The sequence below is a fragment of the Petaurus breviceps genome, unplaced genomic scaffold (genome assembly GCF_028583685.1).
Source record: "Petaurus breviceps papuanus isolate PSGF00001 unplaced genomic scaffold, PetGlider_PUasm1.0 91041, whole genome shotgun sequence".
NCBI lineage: Eukaryota > Metazoa > Chordata > Mammalia > Diprotodontia > Petauridae > Petaurus > Petaurus breviceps.
In genome coordinates, this window is record NW_027187400.1 from 28,235,795 (window position 1) to 28,245,788 (window position 9,994).

The 9,994-nt window shown below is 37.5% G+C and overlaps 1 protein-coding gene across 4 annotated transcripts in view; it reads right to left on the reverse strand.

Moving 5' to 3' along the window:
• Nucleotides 1–471, reverse strand: part of CAMTA1 (calmodulin binding transcription activator 1) — an 894,751-nt gene extending 894,280 nt beyond the window's left edge. For all 4 annotated transcript variants that reach the window (XM_069079391.1, XM_069079392.1, XM_069079389.1 and 1 more), the window contains exon 1: nt 408–471. The gene's annotated coding sequence lies outside the window, so the exon portion shown is untranslated. The remainder of the gene's footprint in view (nt 1–407) is intronic.
• Between the last annotated feature and the right edge of the window lie 9,523 nt (nt 472–9,994).

Sequence of the window (9,994 nt, forward strand, 5' to 3'; positions counted from 1 at the left end):
GAGAGAGAGAGAGAGAGAGAGAGAGAGAGAGAGAGAGCATGCATTGGAAAACACTTTGGTGACAGGTGGGAGTCCCATAGAGATGCCGCCAAGTTCCCCCTTCCCCCACCATCCAAACAATTCCAAACCAACCAAGGGAAAGAGTTTAATTAAATGATTAAATGGGAACCCATCAGGTTCAAACTTTCAACTCAGTATAATCATTGGCACTCTATTTTTAATCCATCTGATTCTATTCAATATAATACTCATTAAGTCAATTAAGGAGACCTCAGTGTCACAAGCTATCAAGCATGACATAGGCTTTTCAATTGGCCACCAATGGATGGATTGGCAATCAGTGGAAATCAATCCATTTACTGTACATATCTGAAAGAGAGGCAATATTGGGTGGGGATGTTAGTTACCTTGTCTTAGGGGAGGTGGTTAGCCATTCTTCATGTTTTTCAAACGTTATTAAATAAGCTGCAATTTCCTGAAAAAGAAACAGAATATGGAATAAACTATCAGTTCACATTGGATCATGGATAAAAATATTTAACATATTTAAATATTTAATATTTAACTCCCTCAAATATTCTCCACCCTCCAAGATTAGGATTCTGGTCTTCACTGCTCAACACTATTCTCTAGTTCCAGGGGTTTTATTTTTGTTGTTGTCCTAGTTGTTGTTTAAACCCTCTTCTTACACAAGAATAATCTCTCTGACCTTTCACAGCACTATCTTAATCAGAAATCTACACAAGATTTCTACAGAAATCTACAAAGCTACACAAGAATAATCAAAGTTCTTGGCTTCCGAAGAGAAGCCCATGTCAAGGACAAAAAAAAAAAGTTTCTCTGTCCAAAGAAAACACTGGAAATTATCTCAGATCCTAAATGTTATTAATTTGGGGAAGGGAAAAAATGCCACCAACATGTCTTCATTTATGCAATGCTATAACTGCTGAGTTTTAGTCTGTCTTTCTCCAAGGGTGGACTGATCTTTCATCGTTGCAAGAGATGCTGTGTTCTCTCAGCTAGAGTCCTCAAAACCCCTGAGCCACATCACACAAGGAGATTTTTTTAAAAAGAAGAAAGAAAGAAAAGATAAAACCACACACCTCCAAAAAGAGAAGGCAATCTGTTAACCTTTTCCACCACAAAAGGTACCCCTGATAACTTAATACATCGAGCCAACACTTCAGAAAGAAAAGCAAAGTCAGCAGAGTTAACAGCAAAGACAGAGAAAATGTGGGCACCTGAAGGTAAATTAAATATTTATAAACACAACAACATCACTGGAGACAGATTTACTGATTTATTAATAATTTCCATAAAAAGCCAGTGGGTGACATCAACATAAGTCATTGCTTCTGCTTTGAGGTATGATATGGCCCATTACTCCTAGATCCAAACTGATTTACTAACGTGAAATTGCCAAGTTTGTAAGTTAAATTAAGGTTGGGCCAACTAGAATGTGTATTTCCCATGGATTCTATGGAGTTACCAAAGACTAAGTGATCTCAGAGAAAACCACGGAAGAGGCATAAGACCAAAACTTATCTACAATAAAAGGCCCTAGAAGAGTCTTACCAAGAGGTCCAGAGTCAGTACAGAAGGCAAGGGATCACAGTACTTTCTTTCCTTTTCCACTTGAACCAACATACTTGGTCATAAATGATTTTCAGTCCTTTTAATCAGGGGACACATTAAAGGACCTTTTCTTACCTTTGCCTAAGAATAATTATGAACTGAAAGAAGATGAATCACATCCCAACACCTTTACTCAATTACAAAAGACTGTCATTTTGTTTACCTATGCAATAGTCCATGGAATATTAAATATATAAAAGAATAGTAGCATACCAGCTTGTCCCTCGATTTAGTCAGCCCATCAATGAGCATTTAAAAATGCCTACTATGTTCCAGCCACTATACTAAGCACTAGGTATACAAAGAAAGGGAAAAGACTCTGAAGCATCTCAGTCTAATGAGGGAGATGATATGCAAACAACTATGTACAAACAAGCTGCATATAAGAAAAGCAGGAATTATCAACAGAGGGAAAACAACTAGAATTTAAAGGGAAAGTTGGGGAAGGCTTGAATATCTAAACTCCATCAAATAGAATATAAGAAGAAGAATGGGGGGAAATTAAAACAATAAGAGAGACAGCATAGAATAGTAGATAGAAAGTCAGCTGCAGAATTAGGACAATGCAGGCTCAAATCCCAACCCTGACACATGTTAGTTGTGTGACTTTGCACAAGTCACTTAACATCTCATAGACAATTGTCTAACACCAAAAGATGCCAAGCAGTAGTTGGTTTGCATTAGTACAGAGAGTTGCTTTGCTGATAATTCCCTACACCAGTGAAATAACAGCTCCAGTTAATTACCATTATTATTGTTTTGGTGAAGTTTCAATTAAGAAAGTATGCAAATAAAACCTCATACAATGTTAACAAAGTACAGGTCCCATCATCTCAACAGCTATAGAAAGATCAAGACTCCCTCACCCCAAAGGACCAAAAGATAAATATATGCTCTCAGAGTACATGATAAACAGGTTTAAATGTTACAGAAACACTTCTGTTAAAAACAGATTTCACTTCACTGAGCAACAGTATAGGCTGAAAATATTTGTTTGTATATATTTGTTTTGCACAGTCTTCCCCAATAAATTATAAGTTCCTTGAAGGCAAGGACTATCTTTTGCCTCTTTTTACATCCCTAGCACATAGCACAGTGCCTCATACACAGTAGGCACTTAATAAATGTTGGCTGGGATTGGTTGAAAATAGATGAATACCTCTGGATTAATTAAATGTCACAAGTTGTCCCCACCACCACCACCCCTTTGCAGGAGAGAGTCTAGGAAATAGCTAAGATACAACAGAAAAATCAAAAAGTCCTGCATGAGTAACATCCTAAAGAATTCAACCACAAGTGTGTCAACAAAAAAAGTGCCAAACAAATGGGTCATTAATTGGGGAACGTCTAAACAAATTGTGGTGGATTTCTGATTAAGATGTTGCTATGGAATAGAGCACCGGCCCTGGAGTCATGAGGACCTGAGTTCAAGTCTGGCCTCAGACACTTGATACACTTACTAGCTGTGTGACTTTGGGCAAGTCACTTAACCCCAACTGCCCTCCAAAAAGAAAAAGAAAAAAAAAAGATGGTGCTATGAAAGGTCAGAGAGAAGACTATCTCCTAAGGGCATTCCAGCAAAGATGAAAATCCAAGGAGAAATGATAAAAAGCACCTTCCTCTAAGCCAGAACTACACAAAAAGTTCTCTACATTCCTTCAGGCAGTAGGAAAAGGATTCTGCAAGGAAATCTCTCAGAGATACAGGTAAAGAAGCCAGAAGCCTGCTAAAATTTAGTTCCAGGGTAGCCTGGAACATTCCTTGTAAACATGTAGAGGTAAAAATGGGAGGAAGAAAGTAGCAAGAGGAAAATGAGGAAGTTCAAAGTCAATGGATGTGGAAGCTCCAGGAGTCTCAAAACCCCACAGTTCTCCTTCCCTGCTGCCTACAAATGTATCCATGTCTCTTTGATTCTTAAAAATCCCTCACTTGATCCTACCATCCCTACTGGTTATTGTCCTATACCTCTCCCCACACTTCTTGGATAAACTCCTTGAGAAAGTCATCTACAAAAGGTGTCTCTACCTCCTCTCACTCTCGTCTAAACCCTCTACAATCTGGCTTCTACCCTGATCAATCAACTGACACTGTTCTCTCCAAAGTTTCCAATTGTCTCTTAATTGTCCAATCTAATGCCTTTTCTCAATTCTCATCTTTCTTGACCTATCTGTAGCTTTTGACACTGCTTACTGGCAGCTCTTCCTGGATCTCCTCCAGGTTTTATGACACTGTTCTCACCTGCGCCTTCTCCTGCATGTCTGACCATTAAATCTATTTTGCTGTATCTTCACCCAGATTGTGCCCACAAACTGTGGGAGCCCCTCAAGGCTCTGTCCTAAGCATTCTTTTCCCTTTAGTCTGTCTCACTTGATGATTTCATTAGCACTCATAGGTTCAATTATATTTTTGCAAATGATTCTCAGATCTATATATCCAGCCCTAATCTCTTGCCTAAGCTCCAGTCCTACATTGCCAAGTTCCTTTGGATCTCTCTAACTAGATGAGTTATAGGCATCTCAAAGTCAATATGTTGAAAAGAGAATTTACTATCTTTCCTTCCAAACCTCCTTCCCAATTTTCTTATTACTCTCAAGAGCCCTGCTATCCTCCCAGCCACCCACACTCAAAAACTTGGTGTAATCCTAGAATCACTACAACTCACCTCATATATCCAATACATCATCAGTCTTGCCATTTCTAACCACAGCATCTCTCATAAATATCTCCTTTCTACTCACACAACTACCACTGTAGTTCAAGCCCACATCACCTGCCTGATTAATGAATATTGAGGCAAAATATTAAATAAAATATTAGCAAAGAGGCCATAAAACATATTTAAAATATTATATACTATGTTCAGTATGAATTTATATGAAGAATGCAGGGCTGGTTCAATTTTACAAAAATTATAAACATAACAGACCATATTAATAACAAAAAAATTAAAGGATACAATTATAGCAATAAATGAGGAAAATATTTTTGACAAAAATTGGACATACTTCTGTTTAAAATCCTAAAAAGCATAGGAATCAATGGACCTTTCCTTAATTTGATAAATAATATCTAAAATCAAGAACCAGCACTATATGTAATAGAAAAACACTAGAAGTCTTTCCAATAAATCAGGGATAAAACAAGGATATCCATTATCACCACGATTATTTGGAAATTATTTTGGAAATGCTAGCTATAGAAACACAATAAGAAAATTAAGTTGAGGGAATAACCACAAACGAAGAAGAAATAAAATTATTATTTTTGTAGATGATGTAATGATCTAAATACAGAATGCTAAAGAGTCAACTAAAAAATTATTGAAACAATAGCTTCAACAAAGTAATGGGATATAAATTAAACTTACATAAATCATAAGCCTTATTATATATTAAATTAGAACACAAAAGGAAGAAATACAAAGATAAATTCCATTTAAAATAACTGTGAAACATATAAAGGAGTCCATCTATCAATACATACCCAAGAATTATATGGATACTACAACAAAATATTATTTACAGAAATTTTTAAGAAACATATTTTAATAATTATGAAGCATTAATTATTCATAATTGAGTTGTGTCACTATACATCGAAATGACAATACTATCTTAATAAATTTACATATTTGGTTCTATACAAAAAAATACAAAAGAGTCACTTTATAGATCTAGAAGAATAATGATAAAATTCATTCAGCAGAAAAAAAGATCAGTAATGGCAAAAGAAGAAAAAAATTAAGTAGGAAGGGGACTTAGCAGTACCATATCTCACACTATAATACAATGCAATAATTATTAAAAAAAAAAATTGGTCAAAGGGTTGGCCAGGTAGCACAGCGAGTAAGAGCACCGGCTCCAGTGTTGAGAAGACCTGGAGATCAAATCCCGGGCTCAGACACTTAGCACCCACCCAGAAACACCTGGCTGTGTAACCTTGAGCAAGTTACTTAACCCCAATTGCTTAGGGGCGGCCAGGTGGCTCAGCGAGTAAGAGCAACGGCTCCAGAGTCGGGATGACCTGGGATCAAATCCGGGCTCAGATACTCAGCACCACACCCAGAAATAATAACTGGCCGTGTAACCTTGAGCAAGTTACTTAACCCCGATTGCTTAAAAAAAAAAAATTGGTCAAAAATAGAGAAATTGATCACTGGAACAAATAGACATGCTACATACAGAAGCAGATCTAGTAGCATAGGGTTTGATATGCCCAAAGACCCTAACTATTGAGATAATGACAAAAACTGTTGGGAAGACAGGAAAGTGGTCTTTCAGAAATTATGTTTACATCAACATCTTACATCATATTACCTCAACAAGCTCCAAATGGATATGTAAAAGCTGCATGATAAACCAATTAATGGGCCAGGGAAGGAGATACTTTTGATATGATAGATGAGGGTAGGGGGATTCTTGACCAAACAACAGAGAGAAAGGTTCACAGGCAATAAAATGGACAAAGAGAGACAAAGACAAGAAGGCCAGCTTTGAAACTAGCATGTTGAATTTTTATCTACTTCATAAAAAAATAAGTTGTATGGAATAGAAATTAGCAGTTACATATACTATCCTCTATCTGTTTTTTGCTTATAGAAATGTTCATGTCTAAAGACCAAAAACATGGGCACCTAGGTGGCACAGTGAATAGAGTGTTAGACCTGGAGTCAGGAAGACTCATCTACCTGAGCTCAAATCTGCCCTTAGACACGGATTAGCTGTGCAACTCTGGCAAGTTTTATGCATCTGAAAAATGAGCTGGAGAAGGAAATGGCAAACAACTCCAGTATCTTTGCCAAGAAAACCCCAAATGGGGTCACCAGGAGTTGAACAAGACTGACAAACAACTGAACAACAACAAATAGTAAAAAAAAATGAAAACATCCATTATGGTACTTAAATGTCATAAAACATTACTATAAGAAATTTTGCATATGAGGAATTCAGAGATGCATGACAAATTTACATGAACTGATGCAAAATAAATTAAGAAGAACCAAGAAAACAATGTGTACAATTAACCAACCAACAAAAAAAAAAACTGAATGATCTGTCATAATGATGCATTGTTTACGTTCTTAGAGAACCAGGGAGGCAGGGTGATCTGATGGATAGAGCACTGAATTCTCAGCCAGGATGATGTAGGTTCAACTCTCACTTCAGACATTTAATAGCCTTATGACCCTAGACAAATTACTTAAGCACTCTGAGCCTCAGTTTCATCTTCTGCAAAAACTGAGATGATAACACCTACTTCACAGGGTGACTGTGAAGACTAAATAATATATGTAAAGCATTTTGTAGATCTTAAAGCACTGTATAAATGCTAGTGATGATGATGATGATGATGATAAAGGAGAAAAACACATCATCAATCAATCAAGTAAGAAAACTGACCTACATCATCTCTCAGACATGTCAGGCTGAATATCCTAAATATAGTTGGGGGGGGGGGGTTAATGTCAAATGGACAAAATAAATCTCATTTCCTCTGACAATAAGGACCTTCTCATGGTCTATTCTGTATTTTAATTATTTGTGTACATGAAGAATCTTCCCTACTGAACTGGAAGTTACCTGAAGGTAGGAACTCCATCTTATTTATTTCTCCTGAGATTTCACATTGTACTTAGCTTGTGCCTCTCTTATGAACACATGTTCTTGTGTCCTCCACCCCTCCACCAAACCAGATAGAAGTCTATCTTTAATATGGTAGATAAATCTTGGAGAATTGTAGAGACTCCAAGAGTTTGTAACTTATTCAGGGTCAACAACCTTTAAGAGTCAGAAAGATAATTTGTGAACCCAAATTTTCCTGATTTAAAAAAAGATTTAAAACCCACAATTCTAAACCATCCTTAAGTTGTAAATGAGAACACAGACCCAGAGAGATTGAGTTTGGCCATAAGTCATAGAATGAGTTAACAACATAGCCATAGAGTCCAAGTGTCCTGACTCCAAGTCTTAATTTGCATTTCTCTAATCAGTAGTGATTTAGAGCATTTTTTCATAAGACTATAGACAGCTTTAACGTCTTTTTCTGAAAATTACCTCCATATCTTTTGACTATTTATCAAATGGCGAATGATATATTTTTATAAATTTGATTTAGTTTTCTATATATTTGAGAAGTAATGCTTTTATCAGAGAAACTAACTGTGAAAAAAAAAATCCCCCAGTTTTCTGCTTCTAATCGTGGTTGCATTGGTTTTGTTTGTGCAAAGCCTTTTTAATGTGATGTAATCAGAATTATTCATTTTATATCCCATAATGCTCTCTATCTCTTGTTTGGTCAAAAAATTTTCCCTTTTCCATAGGTCTGACAAGAAAAATATTCTATGCTCCTCTAATTTGTTTATGATATCACCTTTTATGTCTAAATCATGTACCATTTTGACCATATATTGGTACATGGCATGAAATGTTACTGACTTCAAGTCTTACATGTAAAAAGTTCCAGCATGAGCACCAGGATTCAAATTCTGCCTCTGATATTTACTTTCTGTGTAACCTCAAACAAATCACTAAACATCCCCAGATCTCAGTTTCCCATATTAAGATGAGGGGGTTGAACTCAATGGTGTTTTATCTTTCCCATCTCTACATTTAGGACCTTATAATATTTTTGTTATGGCAGATTTCCTCTTGCATCTGAGCTTATTACACAGATCCTCTCTGGCTGAGCATCACTTTTTGGGGAAATGTGAAGGCTCTCTCTGGCCTTCTCCGACAGTGGAGGCACTGTTCATTCCTCCCTCCCTTCCTGAATCTCTCCACATTCCTCCATACTGCCTTGTAGCCAACTGATCTCATTCATATGTCAAGATGAGAGAACTTGCCCTGGGCGCCAAAGTAAAGACTGTCCAGCTTGCAGATTTTAAATGTTTAGTTTGTTCCTTTGATGTTCAAGAAGAAAAATGGTCTCTGCAGAGCGATGTCAGCGGCTTTGGAGAGGGAATTTCCCTCAAAAGCGATCCTACACATTTCCATTATTGCATCCTTGGCATTTGGCTCCTTCCCAGAATAGTGGGCATGTAAACCCAGCATGGGAGAGGGGAGGCATCAATCAATAATCAGCAAATCAACAAGCATTTATTAAGCCCCCACTCTATGCCAGACACTGTGATGGATGCTAGAAAAAGAAGTACAAAGAAAAAATTTCTATTTCCATTACATAGATATATAAATAGCATGAATATAAAATTTAAAAAGATAAAATTGTTAAGTACAAGATCGTTTTAGCGGGCAGTTGTTAGCAGCTGGGGAGATCAGAAAAGGCTTCATGCAAAAGATGATGCTCAAGATGAATATTAAAAGAAAATAAGCACTCTCTTTAAGTGTCTACAATGTGCTGGGCACTATGTTAGGTGCTCAATGCTTTGTGCTGTCAACCAACTCGCTATGGTGGCAGGGAAGGGAGTTTGACATGAGCAGGGGTGGGTCCCCTCATCTTGACATCACTTTATCTCTTCAACCTGGATGGGAAGTCTCATTGCAAGAGCATTCCTATTTTTTTCATTCTTCTGGCTCTAAGGTACAGCCAGCCATGCCTGATGAAATGGCTTCTGCTAGAAGAGGACAGCTCATTTCTCAGCAAGAGAGGTTCTGGGCCAAGAAGATGAGAAAAGAAAGCATCAGGGAAGGTAATGCCATTCACACACACACACACACACACACACACACACACACACACACACAAGAGGTCTTCTTACAGAGACCAAATGATGGATGAACACTTGTTCATAAAAAGGGTTCTTTTTTCAGGTAAGGGTTGAACCACGTAGCCACTGAGATCACTTCTAAGCAAGAAACTGTTCTGTGATCATGAGGTTGGCTGGTCTCCTTGTCAGAGAGGTAGCATGGCATAGGGGGCCTACTTGATTTGAACTAAGGAGGTCCTGGGTTCAAATTCTGCCTCAGACATTAGTATGACCTTGGGAAAGTCACTTAATTTCTATGGGTCTCAGTTTCTTCACCTTCAAAATGAGGGGAGGGAAGGGACCTTAGAGGGAAGGCCTCTAAGATCCCCTCCAATTCTAAATCTATTATCCTATGTTCCTTCCCTCCAACACATCTCCCTGATTCCCTACCTCTGCACCTTTGTTAATGATGTGCTCCATACATGAACTCTCTTCCTGTATGCCTATATGAATCTTGCTGAGTTCAGTTCTACTAACCTCTGTGACACCTTCCTTAATCATTGCAACTTGCACTGAGCTCTTTGTTAGGAACACAAAAGACATGATGCCATGGACTCAGTCTTATAGCTAACTTCGTCACCAAAAATGGCCTATATAATGATATAAGAACGAAGGAAGGAAGGAAGGAAGGAAGGAAGGAAGGAAGGAAGGAAGGAA